The sequence below is a fragment of the Cupressus sempervirens genome, chromosome 3, assembly GCF_028749045.1.
Source record: "Cupressus sempervirens isolate cs-2001-9-10 chromosome 3, ASM2874904v1, whole genome shotgun sequence".
Lineage (NCBI taxonomy): Eukaryota > Viridiplantae > Streptophyta > Pinopsida > Cupressales > Cupressaceae > Cupressus > Cupressus sempervirens.
Window position 1 is genome coordinate 774,187,094 of NC_143120.1, and position 15,063 is coordinate 774,202,156.

At 34.0% G+C, this 15,063-nt stretch overlaps 1 long non-coding RNA gene across 2 annotated transcripts in view; it reads left to right on the forward strand.

Annotated features, from left to right (window-relative positions):
- The first annotated feature begins 250 nt into the window (after positions 1 to 250).
- The window catches only part of LOC149569086 (uncharacterized), a 57,412-nt gene continuing 42,599 nt past the window's right edge, over positions 251 to 15,063 (forward strand). The window contains exons 1-2 of one of the 2 annotated variants that reach the window (XR_016361716.1): positions 251 to 408; positions 13,451 to 13,624. This is a non-coding gene — a long non-coding RNA (uncharacterized LOC149569086). Of the gene's footprint in view, positions 409 to 13,450; positions 13,744 to 15,063 lie in introns of those variants that run through there. The other variant, XR_016361715.1, reaches the window with a different exon arrangement.

Sequence of the window (15,063 nt, forward strand, 5' to 3'; positions counted from 1 at the left end):
ACTGGCTTTGTTTCTAAGCAAGCAGCTCATGTAATGTCTTCAATGCGGTGTCGATGTGCTTATCCTCGTCCTTTCACTCCCCAACTTTTTATGCGATGTCAATCACTCATTTCCTAGCCACCCTATATGTCCCCACACTTTCCCTCCTATACTCCACTTTAGCTCAGAGTGGTCCACAGGAGAACTCAATTATGCAATATGAGACTGGTCAGGGAAGGACATGCGTACATAGATCCATGTACAATGTAGACGCAGAAAGAGCAATGGATGCCTCGTCTGATATCTTTATTACCTTGGCGTTTTGATCATTCATTTTCGTCTTCACAACTTAGACCTTGTGGAGAGCCATGAGTTGAACGAAAAGCTAAGACCCAGTCCTTCAGCACCTGCGATATGCAGACAAATCCGGTATTTTGCGTTGCCTCTGATTCTCATTCATTTCATAATTAAGCTTTCTACTTCGCTTCTTTTAGATGCTTTCACGTTTATATCAGGATGAGTTAAAACTGGCAGAGATTTCAGCTCTACAATATGTGGTTGCTTAAAATACCAATGTGCTTATGTTTATATTGCAGCTGACAGATCCACTTTCTTTCCCTTTCTCTCTTTCGTTTTCTCTTACTGGAAAGCGTTTTAACCTACTGCAATTTATTTTCTAGCTGTCAGAACGAAATAAAGCGCTTGCTCGTGGATTTAATTCTTTTTTATGTATAACAAATTGATTTGTATAATTTTGTTTTATTGAATAAAAAGCTAGGTAAAGTCTATACATTTAGTCTTATTTTAGGGCATTCTCATTTTTGGTTGCTAGAATAGGAATAAAAAATTTGGAATACCTTTTCTATTTTTTTCGTTCATCAATTAGAATAGGGAATAGGAATACATATTCCCATTCTGCCTCTAAAATGATCTTATACCCATTCCAAAAACTAGCTGTTATTGGAATAGCCATTCCTATTCCCAGTATGCATTCGTATTCTCCATTCTTATGCATACAACCAAACGGGTTAAGTGTAATTGTTTAAAAAGGTGTAAGAATTTATTGAAACCATACAAGACTAACAACAGAAGATACAAAGAGCTCTAATGAGCTTTATCTTGAGCCACAAGTTGGTCCAGCTCATGAGATAAATCAGGAGGGAGAATCCTCTGTTCAGCAATATTCCAAAACTTCATATGCTTGGAAGCCCATTTGGCTAAGCAGTTGGCCACACCGCCCTTACAACATTGTTCCACGGAAACCAAGATAGCCAGAGCCTTCATGAAATTATTTGTATGATAACCCTAAATGAAATCGCCAGTGACAATTGATATATTTTATATTCATAAGTGGGAGATAATTTCCACAGCAAGTCAAATTGTGATATTGCTATCAGGAGGATTTAACTCTGTGATTTTGAGTCAAACTCATTGACTCATGTTTCATGAGTAGTGATTCAACCTGAATCCATCTCTCATAAGAATAAATGGAATACTTAGCATTCATTGAATCTAAGTGATGCTCACAAGATGAACTTCCCCTGAAATCGCCCATCCCAGTACTACTTTATATTTATTTTGTCAGACCCCAATAGTACTTTATATTTATTTTGTCAGACCCGCCGTTGATATAATAGACATTTCATTACTGGGTTATTTTGTTAGATGAAGACTTTTCAGCAGATTATTCAATCTCTTATCAAAAGACGTGTTGGTTACCAACTCTTATATTTAACATAAATGTTCTGCGGGCTACAAACTATCATGAATGTGTTATCTCCCATCAGTGGTTCGTGAGTTGGCTGAGAAGAGAATGCTCTCGTAGAAGATCGTGATAATGGGATATTCCCAAAATGGCCTTACCAATGATCTTTTCAAATTCTTAGAATTAACAAAATACTCTCAAACCCTACCAACCAAGTTACATAGGAGTTACGGACCAGTAGCCTCCGGGGGTCTAATGATATCGGTACAGATTTTTTAATAAATGTCTGAAAAATGATAACATGTGTACTAATAGCTGATAACTTTGTAATCTAAGACTTCTACGGAGATAGTTTTTCAATTTTTTATGACTCTGATGTAAAAACTTTTTATATTATTATAAAATTATATAGGCCCTGTGGCCTTCTGGTTAAAAAAATAAATTTAGAAAAACACTTCTAGCAAGAGCTACATAAGTGTAAAAGCATCTAAATCTTAGGCTTAAGCTCTTTATGCACCTACTAGGCTGAGTCTCTTTCCCGAAATAAAATTTATTGGAAGACGTTTGTAATAAATTACTAATAATGTACAAAAATAAAAATAAAAACTGAATATTATTGGCTTAAAATTTACTTTGTACACTCTACATCATTTATATTTTGGTTTGATAGATTCTTAAAATAACCACACTATTAAAAAGTGTAAGTTAAATAATAAGATGATGAAATTTGATTGTAGAAATATTGGTAGAATTTTAAGTTTTTTAATTATTTATTTTTAACATATATAATGAAAATCAATATTATTAGAAATAATAGAAATAAATGTCTATTATGTTTATTTCTAAATAGATGAAATTTAACATAGAGAAAATTAAATAATTAGTTTAACTTTATGCTATTATAAAAATTTGTATCATAGAAAACATAGTAATTACTAGATCAAGAGCAAGATTTTGCCATATGTGTGTGTGTGTGTGTGTACACACACACATATATAATTCATTTATAAGTATAATTTAGCTTGGATTTATAAACCCTAATATTTGACAAATTTTTAGATTCACACTTGTGTAGAATAGATTAACTCAATAATAGTATGGTGGTAAGCTTTAAGTAATTGTTGTTGACTCCATTTTCATTACAATTCTTCAAAAGAATGAATAAGGCATTTGAGAAAGCTCAAATGAATCATGTTTATCTTGTGACATTTCATATTAGATTCACACATGTGGAGAATAGATTAATTCAAGAATAGTAAGGTGCTACTTTTCAAGTAACTCATATTGAAACAAATGATTAAGGCAATTGTAAAAGCTCATAGGAATTTTGTCTTTGTTGTGCCTATGTATGTAAAAGGATGTTTAATTGTGCATAGAGATCACATGTTGAATTCTATGTTCCCTAACTTTATATATCATTGCATGTGGGATTTACACCGGTGTGAAATATATTAATTTTAGATTAATATATTCATTATATTACAATTATCTACATGTCTATATTTTAATAAGGTATTAATATGCATGTTTCTTAATTTTTATCAATAATCATTTTATTAATTAAAAAAAATTTACTTTTACTCTAAATATAGCTTGAATTTATCTACTTTATTGTTAAATTAATAGCTTTTTAAAAAGAATTATATATATTCAATGATATGGTTTGTTTAAGAATTTTATTAAAATTAAAATTTATTACTTAGTCAAAAAAAAATGAGAGGAAATAACTAAACTATATTTGAACTTTATGAAAGTCAAAGATTTAATTATAGATATATTTTTACCATCAATTTTATTTTATCATACTTTGTTTTATATATATTAGTTGATGCAACTTAATCAAACATTATAATTTTTAGGTAATAGTTCAAAGAATAATATTAAATATAAAAGAAAAAAATTATGATTTTAAAACATCATTAGAATAAGAATAGGACAAAATCAGCCTCATTTCTTATGATGTTCGAGTCACTCAGCAAATTTGATGGCTAATGAGTTCTTTGTGAAGCATTAAACTTCACCAATAAACCAAGGGTTCATTGACTTGATTAGTGCTTTTGACTAGCCTTTTACCATTATTTAATTGTTTCATGTGCGAGATCTTAGGTGGGTTTTCCTCCTTTTTGTCGGTTTTTTGCTTTCGCAACTTAATTAAGCAAAATTGCTACATTTACTTTGATTGGGAAGGATGGCAGCGCTTTTGAAAACTTTATATAACTTTATATATTATTTGAGCTTATTTGATTACTTCAATTAGATTTCCTTGAGAGCATTAATTGCAATTGCTCTTCATATATATTATCTAAGCTTATTTGATTACTTCAATTAGATTTCCTTGAGAGCATTAATTGCAGTTGCTCTTCATTAATTTTTAGTAATGGGTAATGGGTTGAAGGGTAGATTAATTATTATTATTTGTAGGCTCTTACCTTCAATTGCACATTTACTTATTTTCAATTCCATAGCCAATTTTCCCAAAAGCAGTTTTGGCACATAAATTTGTTTTTACACAGTAACTAAATGTCATCATACGATAACAAAATATCATCATAGTTTTGCTACATGTTTAGCAAGACTTTCAGGAAAAACACCAAAGTTATTTTGCGAGGAATATCATCTAAGATGATTTATACTAAGGCAACATTATTTAACTAGATCAACCTCTATTTTCTCTTATCTTAGGAAACTCCATGAACCATCTACATGGATGTTAGTTCTATTTGTCTATCAATGTGAATGAGATTAACAATATAGGATTCTGGATGCTGCTATCCTTCTTACAAATTGCACTGTCAACTAAATTTTTAAAAAACAAAAAACATAATGATTTTTTTTGAAATTTTCAGCATTTGATATCAAAAACAACAAAATTTTTGAAAAAATATCACTATATTTTCTTGAATCTAAAAAAGAATCTGTTTGATTTTTTTTGTCTTTAGTACATTTTATCTAGAGATTAACCAGTGCCAACAATATAGGATCTGAGCAACTTTCTTCACTTAAAGCTCCACAAATCTTAGGGGTATATTTCCAACTTATAGATTTGCTCATCAAAAAAACTCATATAGAATATAGACCTTATGATGGTGGATGGTTCGTAGATGTCGAACTTATGGGTGTTTATTTTCACTATCCTAGTTGCATAAAAAAATATTAGAGAAAGACCAAATTTAACCTACCCCTATTGAATTCAGAAGATGAAAAATGTACAAAAACTTATTCTATGTATTTCACTCCTTTTCTGAAACATGTCCATGAAGAAATATTATTTATAAATATCTAAAAATACAAACTCAAGCGTGCTGCATATATCACACTTTTATGACTCTACATACATAATATGAAACAATTTCATGCCAAGCACAATGAGTGCTTGAAAATCAAACTATAACAAATTTTATTTATTGACAATATTTTGTTTTAATAGTTTCTAAATATCAATCATCTTTCAACTATACTGGATGGCATAAACAACATACACTAAGACCTCATTCTTATGGTAAAAGTATTAAATAGTCAAAATGTGCCTACTTATGAACATATTCACCCTTCCCACTTTTAACATTCAAATTTAATTGATTTTTTTTTGGCGCGCATATTTTGTGGTTTGAATTCAATTTTGCAAATATTCTAATGGTTCCGTCTACTGCAATATTTTAATCTTTTAGAGCCACCATTCTTGTGTATCTATCATTTTTAGTATTTCTATAATTAAAAATAACCAAAGACGCATGCTGCATGAAAAGTCCCAAAAGCAACTCTGGTAAATAATTATTGTATGAGACATTCTTTAATCACCACAGTTACATTTGGGAGACGTTACGCATACCCGATATTAAAATATGAGCAATAGCCAACAACAAAATTTATGGAGAACAAGGTGAAGGTTACTAAAGGACTTGGAGATATTGTGGATAAGTGATGTTGTCTTGATATAGCTCTTAAAAACGAGGTGACTTTACTGAATATTTTAATTAGCTTTATTTTATTTTATTTTCATCTAAAAAAAGATTAGATGCAGTCTTGATATAGCTCTTAAAAATGAAGTGACTTTACTTAATATTTTAATTAGCTTTATTTTATTTTATTTTTATTTTCAAAAAGATTAGATGCATACATCTATTTTTAGTGAATAACTTTATTCTGGTTATTAATTGTTTTTCTTAAGGCTGTGAATGTGTTATATTCAGGCCTTTGTATTTCATTGTGAGAGTAACAAGATATGTATTCTTTTATTTTATCTATTTTTGTTTTTCATTTTCTTTAGGATTGAGTTTATTGTTTGCCTATCAGTATGAGGTTTCATCTTTAATCTATAATGGACATCACTTGTTTCAAGTTTTTATAATTGAAAACACTTTGCCAATTTAAGAATATAATGGCATTGATTATCAATATTGGGTGAAATGAAGACCTCTTTGACAGCAAAAAAACATTTTGGATATTGATGAGGTGGGAGATAATCGGGGATGATATTCAAGCTAAAAAAAGAAGAATTAAGAAGGAATCTGAAAAGATAAATATTATTCTCACTAAGGTAATGATCGAATTAAGGTTGTGAATCTACAAATCTTGAAGGAGTTTGAGACTTTAAAAATGAATGAAATTGAGATTGTGAGAGAGATTTGTGTAGGAGTCAAGGAAGTGATTAGTACAATGGTCATTTTAGGTGAAAGTGCGAGCAACGAACTTGTGATATAGAAAATGTTGAAATCTTTAACTCTAAGAGGGAACAATGAATTCATAAAGAGATAAGATTTTTCTAGATGATTAAATCTCTCATATCACATGAATGATCGCTCCACCAAAAACTCTAACACCACTAGAGGCCAAGGAAGGGGTTGAAATTGGAATTATTCAAGAGGAAACATAGAGGGATAGGTAGAGGCATATCTAAATTTGATAAAAGGAACATTTAGTTAGATTGTTGCAAGAGGTATGGATTTTTTTGATGAATAGACCTTTTCCATTAATTAAAATTTAAAGATAGATATTCACAAAAAAAGGGGTTGGGGGATACAAGATCGCCTCACGAGTTTAAATGGCATAGGGGTAGAGAAACAACTATTCATCAAAAATCATATAAAGCAATAAACAGAAAGCCCTTATGCTACAAGTGCAATGCTAGCCGAAGGAGGTTCTTTATTATTGAATTCCAAAAATCCTAAGGGTTAGTGGTTGGCTTAGGGGGAGCCCAACCATTAGCATCAATATCTTTATCTCCCTCTAACCTAGACAGAAAGATGGCTAAGTCTAGTCAAGGGAAAGCCCACTTGGGGTCATGAGGAGTAGATGACCAACTTGCGTCAGGGGTAGTAGGAGGAGCCATAGGGATGAGCTTGAACCCAACCTCCATGGAGGTGAGGCCGAGTGACGAAAACCACCAAAACTACTACTAGGACCAGGGTGTGTGCAAATGGTGAGAAAATCAACTCCAGCCTCTCCAGTGACCATTAGGAGTCATTGGATAAAGCATCCAAAGGCACACGAGCAATCGTGCAAGGGGAATTTCCCTAATGAGCTAATAACTCCTACAGGTGAGCCACCTCTAGCATGACCTTGTTAGTTTGTACTTGAATCTACAACATGCCATTATTATAGGTACATGCTTTAGAGTACATAGCAATATGAATATCTAAAAAGTTGTGAAAGAATAAAACAACATTGCTGTCCTTCCATATAGAAAAAAAAATTGCCATTTTGAAAGCATGCCAAATTTGGGCATATCTGAAAGGAAGTCTAGGTGAATCTCCCATAACAAGCATGTTCCAAGTAAAAGCCTCTAGATGCAAAGGCTTGAAGAAATCATGAATGTAGAGCCAATAATTCTATGCTCTCTTGCAAAACCAAAAAATATGCAGGAAGCTTTCGGGCTGACCATAAAAAGGGCATCTCTAGATGTTGAAGCTAAGGGCCCAAAGAGAAACCCTGGAAAAGGAGACACCAAGAAAAGTGAGGAATCTTGGGCTTCATAATGGTATACCATATAGTACCAAATTTAAGGACCCAAGTCTTATGAGAGAAATGAAAATGTCAATGCTAACTGAGAGTATCAACCATTAGAAGATGGGGTACCAGCAATTGATACCCCAACTTGGGTTTATAACTAGTCATAGGACTAGTAAGATACCACTTCTAATTCTTCCACCATGGGCAAGATGAGTGAATGCCAAGCTTGCATAACAAATTAGGAGGCACTATAGAAACTAGAAGATCTATTATCTGTCGATCTAGATGGATAAGCTTGAACTACACTTGTAGGTCCTTCCATAACTTAAGGCTCATAGTGACTTGGCGGAACAAATCTTTGGGACTCTTGTTATCCCTTTGAATAAGCACAGAGCACTAGCTCCTTGAATCTTAGCTAAGGGAACACCTTGAATAGAAAACAAGGGAGACCACCAAAAGTTTTGTTGGTTCATTGTGAGCCCATCTCTAAATCCATTACTAGCAAACAAAGTTCCCTAAATTTAAACAAGCTTAGGAGTCACAAGAAGTGTTTGAAAGCCAATCCCCTTCCAGGCCAATGGCTAATTGGAAAACCTAAAGAAATAAAATGCTATAACAAAATTTTCTAGGCCTCATTGCCATTGAGCGCTCGAATGACCCATTTGGCACATAGAGAAATCCCCTTCTTACAGGTGGAAAGAAGCCCAAGCACACTAAAGTCTTTAGGAAGACAAAAAAAACTCCCAAGAAACTCTATGAAAGTTGTGATGCATAGCATCAGAGGCCTAGAGAAAGTCCTGGAGGAGATGCTCGAGCTTGAGGTAAGAGGTTTTGGAATGGGCCCAATAGGAAGAATAGTAAATATGCATAGCAACAAGCACTTTAGAACAGATTTGAAATTTCCCGCAAGGAAGAGAGGCTTGGTGATCCAATACTCTATCTTGTTCTCAATTTGTGCAAGAACAACATTCCAAAAATCCATGGGGGAGGATTGAAAATCAAAAGGAATGCCCAAGAATTAAAAAATTTCTCCATGCCAATTTTCACCCATACTACTACAACCACTAAGGTATTGACAAGAAGGATTGTTTGTAACAAAGGGTTTTGTGTCATTGAATAGCCAACTGAGAGGCAAGGAAAAAAGTATTCAACCATGGCAAGGTATTAGCAATGTTATCCTCATCTTCCAAATAGACTAAGGAAGGAATCATCTGCAAAATGACTATTAAAAAGTTGCGTGGTGGATTCTGGAACCATGCACCAAACCCTAGGAGATGGTGTTGGCAAGAAGATAGCCAAAACCTTCAACTGCCAACACATGGAGAGAAGGTGCAAGAGGGAAGCCTTGACAAATAGATTAGTAGAGCCTAAAAGCTTCAGACTGTCACCCATTAATGGTGATGCAAGCAGTGGTATCACCGAAAAGCATTTGCATTGACTGTAGAAAGACTAGACCGAAACCTAGAGCTTGGAGCATAGCCAAAATGAAGGGCCATTTAATCTGGTCATAAGCTTTGGAAAATCAATCTTGAGAAATAGTGCCCATTGCTTGGATTGCTACATCCATTCCATAGCTTCCTAAACAACAATAATGTTGTCCAAGATATATCTAGACTTGATAAAACCAATTTGTTCAGGATGAACAATTTGAGGGAAACAATACTAAATTTTAAGAGAGAGGAGTTTGGCAATGATATTGTAGGAGACATTCAATAAAGTGGTGGTTCTCCAGTTGTAGATTTCCTCAAGATCACTGACTTTAGGTATGAATTTAATATTACCCTTGTTAATGATGTTTCCTAGAGATTTAGAATTGTAAGTTCATGATACACCTTATGCAAATTAGGGCTGATATCATCCCAAATGATCTTATAAAATTCACATAGGAAGCCATCTCAACTAGGAGCCTTGTCATTGGCCATGGAAAGAACAACTTCCTTCAAGTCCGCAAGCATAAGCTTTTTCTCACAGAAGGCATGTTGCTTAGGAGCAAGCCTATTGGGAGTAATTAAAAGGTAGGTTCACAAGGCTTGGTCATGCATTATAGTGGACCCCTGAGCCATGAAGACTTGCACATCATGTCACACAAAGGTTTGAAGAATTCTAGGTAGATCATAAAGAACATGTTTCTCTTCTTTGATGTGTTTGATGACCACCATAGAATGGCATGACCACACTACATTAAAAAATTATTTCAAAGCCTGATCATGAACCTCCAACCAATGGAGATGAGCTTTGATCTAAGCTCCCTGAGCCACATAATTGTCTACAACTTGTTTCTGATGCCAAATATTGGCAAGCCAAACTTGGAGATCCGTATCAAATGGATTCATGGTGAGGACATCAGAGGCTATACACAAATCTTTAGTTGTGGCTTCATAAGATCTTCTATGGTACATAGCCAATTGTCTACCATAAATGCGAAGAAATCTTGTAGTACAAAGAATATTATCATTCCATCATTGAATCCATTCACCTTGGGTGTGAGGCCTAGGCTCAAGATTCTAGACTTGAAGAATGTTAGCAATAGTCAGAGGATGGGATAGAAAGGAAGTATTGAGATAAAAATAGGTTTTGCAAGGATAGGGTTGAGCTAATTGCTAGGTGATAGAAAAGAGAATGGGGGAATGATCATATAAAGTCACATATGGAAAAGGAATGATAGGTAGGGAATACTTGTGTGAAAAGGGAAAAAAGGACTATGCAAAAATCATAGCCCTATCAAGTCTCTTTAAGACTTTGCCAGACGGAGCTCAAAAATTGGACCAAGCATACCAAACCCCAACAGGTTGTCAACAACTAGCATTGGGATAAAAAAGACCTAGGTTTTTTGGCATGTAAAACTAGGCTCCCCTTTTGCCAGGTGCCCACTGAAAAGGCAAAAGTCCTTCCTTGTCAATGGCCAGCTCAACCATGTCGAAATCCCCACAAAAAACCAAGGTCATTGGTGGCAAATGATCCACCAACCAATGCCATAGGTGTGAATGTTCAACAACATTATTAAGGGAATAAATGTTAACAATACCAAAATAATGATTCTAAAAAGACAACAAAATCCAAACCACCCTATGCAAAGATTTAGAGCCATGCAAAATAATAGAAGAAAGTAAATGAGGGGAGAGAAAAGTAACAACACCACCTCATTCAACCTCATGCTGGAAACCAAAATAGGAACTATGTATCCAAATCACATGACAAGCTGAGGTGAGAAGAAACCCAACAATTTTAACTTGTGGAAAAAAAAGCATATCTAGGTTATCAAGCCAACACTTGGTGTCACTAACATAATATTTTTTAGGGAGGTTTGTTAACCCCTGCACATTCCATGAGAGGCAATTCATTGAAAACCAGCTTGCATGTCATCCTCCTCTCCATGATAGGATAAGTTGTTGTGCAAAAAATGTGGGACCTTCAAATGAGGAGTTATCAAGAGATATGACTCTCTAAATCTTCTCCCCATTGTCATGAAACTCATCATGGCCATTTGGGTGAAAGACTGATGGAGGCTTTTCTATGCAATCATCAATGTCACTTATAGTGCTCAAGTCCATAAAGGAAAAGGATTGGGGGTATGCATGCTCAATGTCCCCTAAACTTCAGGGTTTGAAATAGTAGGCAATGGAGCAATGAGACTGTAGACTCAGTTGGTATCATACTTGAGCTAGGTTTATTATTATCCATAGGCAAAGAGGTTGCCTTGGCCATAGCTGAACCCTTACCTTTTGTCATCACCATAGTCCATTCATCTTTCTGGGTGGTCGTACCTAGCTTGTTTTGTAGAATAGGTGGGCAGTTGCGGTCCAATAGAGGACAATCCCTAATCTTGTACACAACAAATTGGCACTAACAAAAAGTATTCAAAAGGTTTAGGTAAAGCACCTTGTAACGGAAGAAGATACTAGCAATCTGAATATTCATAGCCTTTGAGGTCACTAGATAGGTTGACCTCAAAACATACCCTATGCTAGGGCCAAGTGTTGAAAAACTTGTCTAGTTCAAGGCAAACAACCTTGTTGACGATTTGCACAGTTGTTGACAAGAAGGACCAGCATGGGATAGGTAGTCTAGTGAACTCCACCCAAATAAGCACCTTAAGCATGTTATGATTAGAAATAGAAAAAATGTGTGACCAACATTGAAAAACCAAGAGGGAGGACCTAACAGTCCAAGGACCTTGAACAAACACACGTTCATCTTAGCCCGAGGTGCCAAAGTGAAAAAGGGAAAAACTTTTGGTAAGGATTTGAACACTTTCAAGGAGAATACCTTGAGGTGTCCAAACCTTGGAAACCCATTCCCACAACATGCTTTTAGAAGGAGTGTGACCTAGAAAATACCCAATTAGGGTTTGTTGTTCTAACCAAGTGCATGTACTATCAAACTCCTTGATATTCAAAACAATATCAGGATAGAAATTACCTCATGGAACACCTTGGGAATGAACTTGTGTGGTCATTTTTTTAATGGCACCATTCTCTCCAACAACAAAAATTCAAACACCAACATTAACTATTGAGCCAAAGAAGGCTGATGCCATTATAAATGAAAACTATTACCATAGTAAATGCGGTATGACAAGTAGAAAACAAGAAAGGGCTCATACAGAAGCTATACAAACCCTAGCAGAGCACATTTCCCATATAATCCTCCTTTTCATCTTTCATGTATGGATATTTTGAGAAACAATGTAGATTGAAATTAGGTAGTAATAATAACACCAATTGTGCTCAATAGAATGAAGATCCTTCCTCAACTTAATTGTACAATTTATGAAGTGTTGGGTAGTTATGTGAGAAGAATTATAGACTGACCTATTTGAAAATATGAAATGCACTATAGTGATTTCATTTGTTCCTATAATGAAGAATAGAATGTTCCCTAGTAATTTTTGTTGAAATAGCCATTAGCTTGTAAATATGGCTTATGCGGATAAAATAAAGTTGTGGCATCTTAGGTATGGTCATTTGAATTTAATAGTTTGAAGCGTATTACATCAATTCTTTTTTCTTGGATTGCCTAAGGTTTAAGAGCATAAAAGTGTTTGTGATAGATGTGCAAAGGGAAGTATGAAAGGGAATCATTTGCAAAGGGAAATTCATGGAGAGGTGATCACCAACTTTAGCTTATTCATTTAGATATATGTAGTCTTATGCAAACAATTTTTTTGTGTATGTCATCATATTTTTTCAGATTTATTGTGATTACTTACAAATTTGCTGGATGTATCTTATGAAGATTGTTAATGAAACCCTTGATACTTTTAAGAGGATTAAAGACCATGTTTGTCATGACCCCCTTGTCATGACTCCAATTTTGTAAGTGGACCATGACTGGTGTGTATAATTTGAGTCCAACTCTAGGTGGATATGGTGTTTGACTTAGACTTTCATTAATATGGTGTTCTACTATGCAACCATGTTTTTGTCTTCATGAGTCTCTTAAAGTTAGACAACTTAATCAACGTGATCTTGACTTTTGTGTCGTGATTCTAAATGTTATAATTTTTTATCTTAGTATATTTTATATTTTGATCCTAGTCTATTTTATATTTTGATCCATTCAACTATGCAGCCATGTTTATTTTATTTCCTTCATATGCCATTAATACATGATGATCTTATACTTATTGATGCCTTAGGAGGTTATTATAATTTAATGTTGATCACTCTGAATTTATGCACAATAATTATTATATATTGTGTGAATACTCTGACTATGTTATATATTGTTATTGTTGTGAGGATCTAACTTTATATGATTTCGTTGATCATGGTTGATCTATTTTCTATTGTTGTGAGTATGACTGGATGGTTGCAGGTCCAAGGACAGAATGTAGTTGAGATAGAAGAAGCTACCTACCCAGCAGTGATGAGTATGAATGATCTCATATGAGTGAGTGGGTGTTATGGGTGAGTTTCTCCTATATAAAACCAGTGCTAGAATTTGGAGTTTGTCAGGTAGCAATTTTGTCATCTACGTGAGGAGACAAAGGTAGGACCACTATTTTTGAATGTTGGTATTTTGAATGATTTGAAGCTAATCCTTAAAATGTGTATGACTATTTCAAACCTGTAACTATCCTTGCACTTTCATTGAATGATTTATGGTTATGCGTGGTTGTCAAATGATGTCGTTTTCTAATTAATTAGAAAATGATTTTCTGAAGACTTTAGCTCATACAGAATCCTTAAAAGAGTGGCCAATTAGTCATTGCTTGGAAATAATGAGCTGTGACTTTACAAAATGAGAGATTATTTATTTCAAGAAATTTGGAACAATCGGTTGACATAGAAAAGCCTTAGCCACTCTTGTATTACATTTTACAAAGGATGGGCTGTAAAATAAGCTCTATATCAGGTACCTTTAATACTGTCAACTCAGTAGTATTTTATTCTGTTTATTTTTAATTTTTCTTAATGTTATCACGAGAGTTTTTGTTTAATCTATAATACGTCTCTCTTAATTCAGGCGGTCGTTGGTGAGAAATGAGTAAATATTAAAATAAATTACTAATAGTTTCAAAAGAGATTCTAGAACTTAGGTACCATTCATGTTTCTGAGGTGGAAGGTTAAATATTTTGTAACGTAGAGGGAATGTGAGCATTGTTTATGGATTTAAATCCATAAATTACAAACCAATAATCTGCTATAGTCATGCAAACCTTCCAGCGCAAACACAGAGCCCAAACTTCAGCAATTTTACAAAACCTTGAGTCTAGTCTTCTTCGCCAATTCTCATTGTAGCATCTATGAGTCTCGAATATGTGTGTTCTTTTTGCACTTGTGTTTTCTTCCCTATTAACCGCCTACATGTAAAGATTGTCTCTACAAAATCAATGCCACATTAACAATCTCTATAAAATGCGGAAAATTCAACAAAAGAATTAGTTGATTAACTATCATTAACTTTAACAAAAATGATACACATACATATATGCTCAAATCTAAAAGAAACCATAATTTCATTACCAAAATATCGAGATGTACCAATTATGTCGACCATGTTGACAGAAGCTCAAGAACCTGTTTAAGAACACAAAGGGCAAGAATATTGTAGGAGTGCTTTACCACCTTACCATGAAGCTATTAAGCTTCCTCAGAATCTTTCCTAACATGAAAGATACCCAACCCAACATCGAGAAAATTCTAAACAAGTAAAACTAGGAGAAGAGTAATGGAATGTGTGGCAATAAGTGTTAGATTGCACAAGTGTTAGAAAACATACTTTGAAAATATAACATGAATATATTTTCCTTAATTAGCATCCTCTCTTCATGTTCAAGCACTTAAAAATATACATGACTTATTCAAATGAGGAGTTTCATGATATTATGTATGCATCCCCATTACCATATAATGGATAAGAAACCTAATAATCGTTAACTTACATCAATCAATCAAATCATTTAACTAGAACTCCTTTACATCTA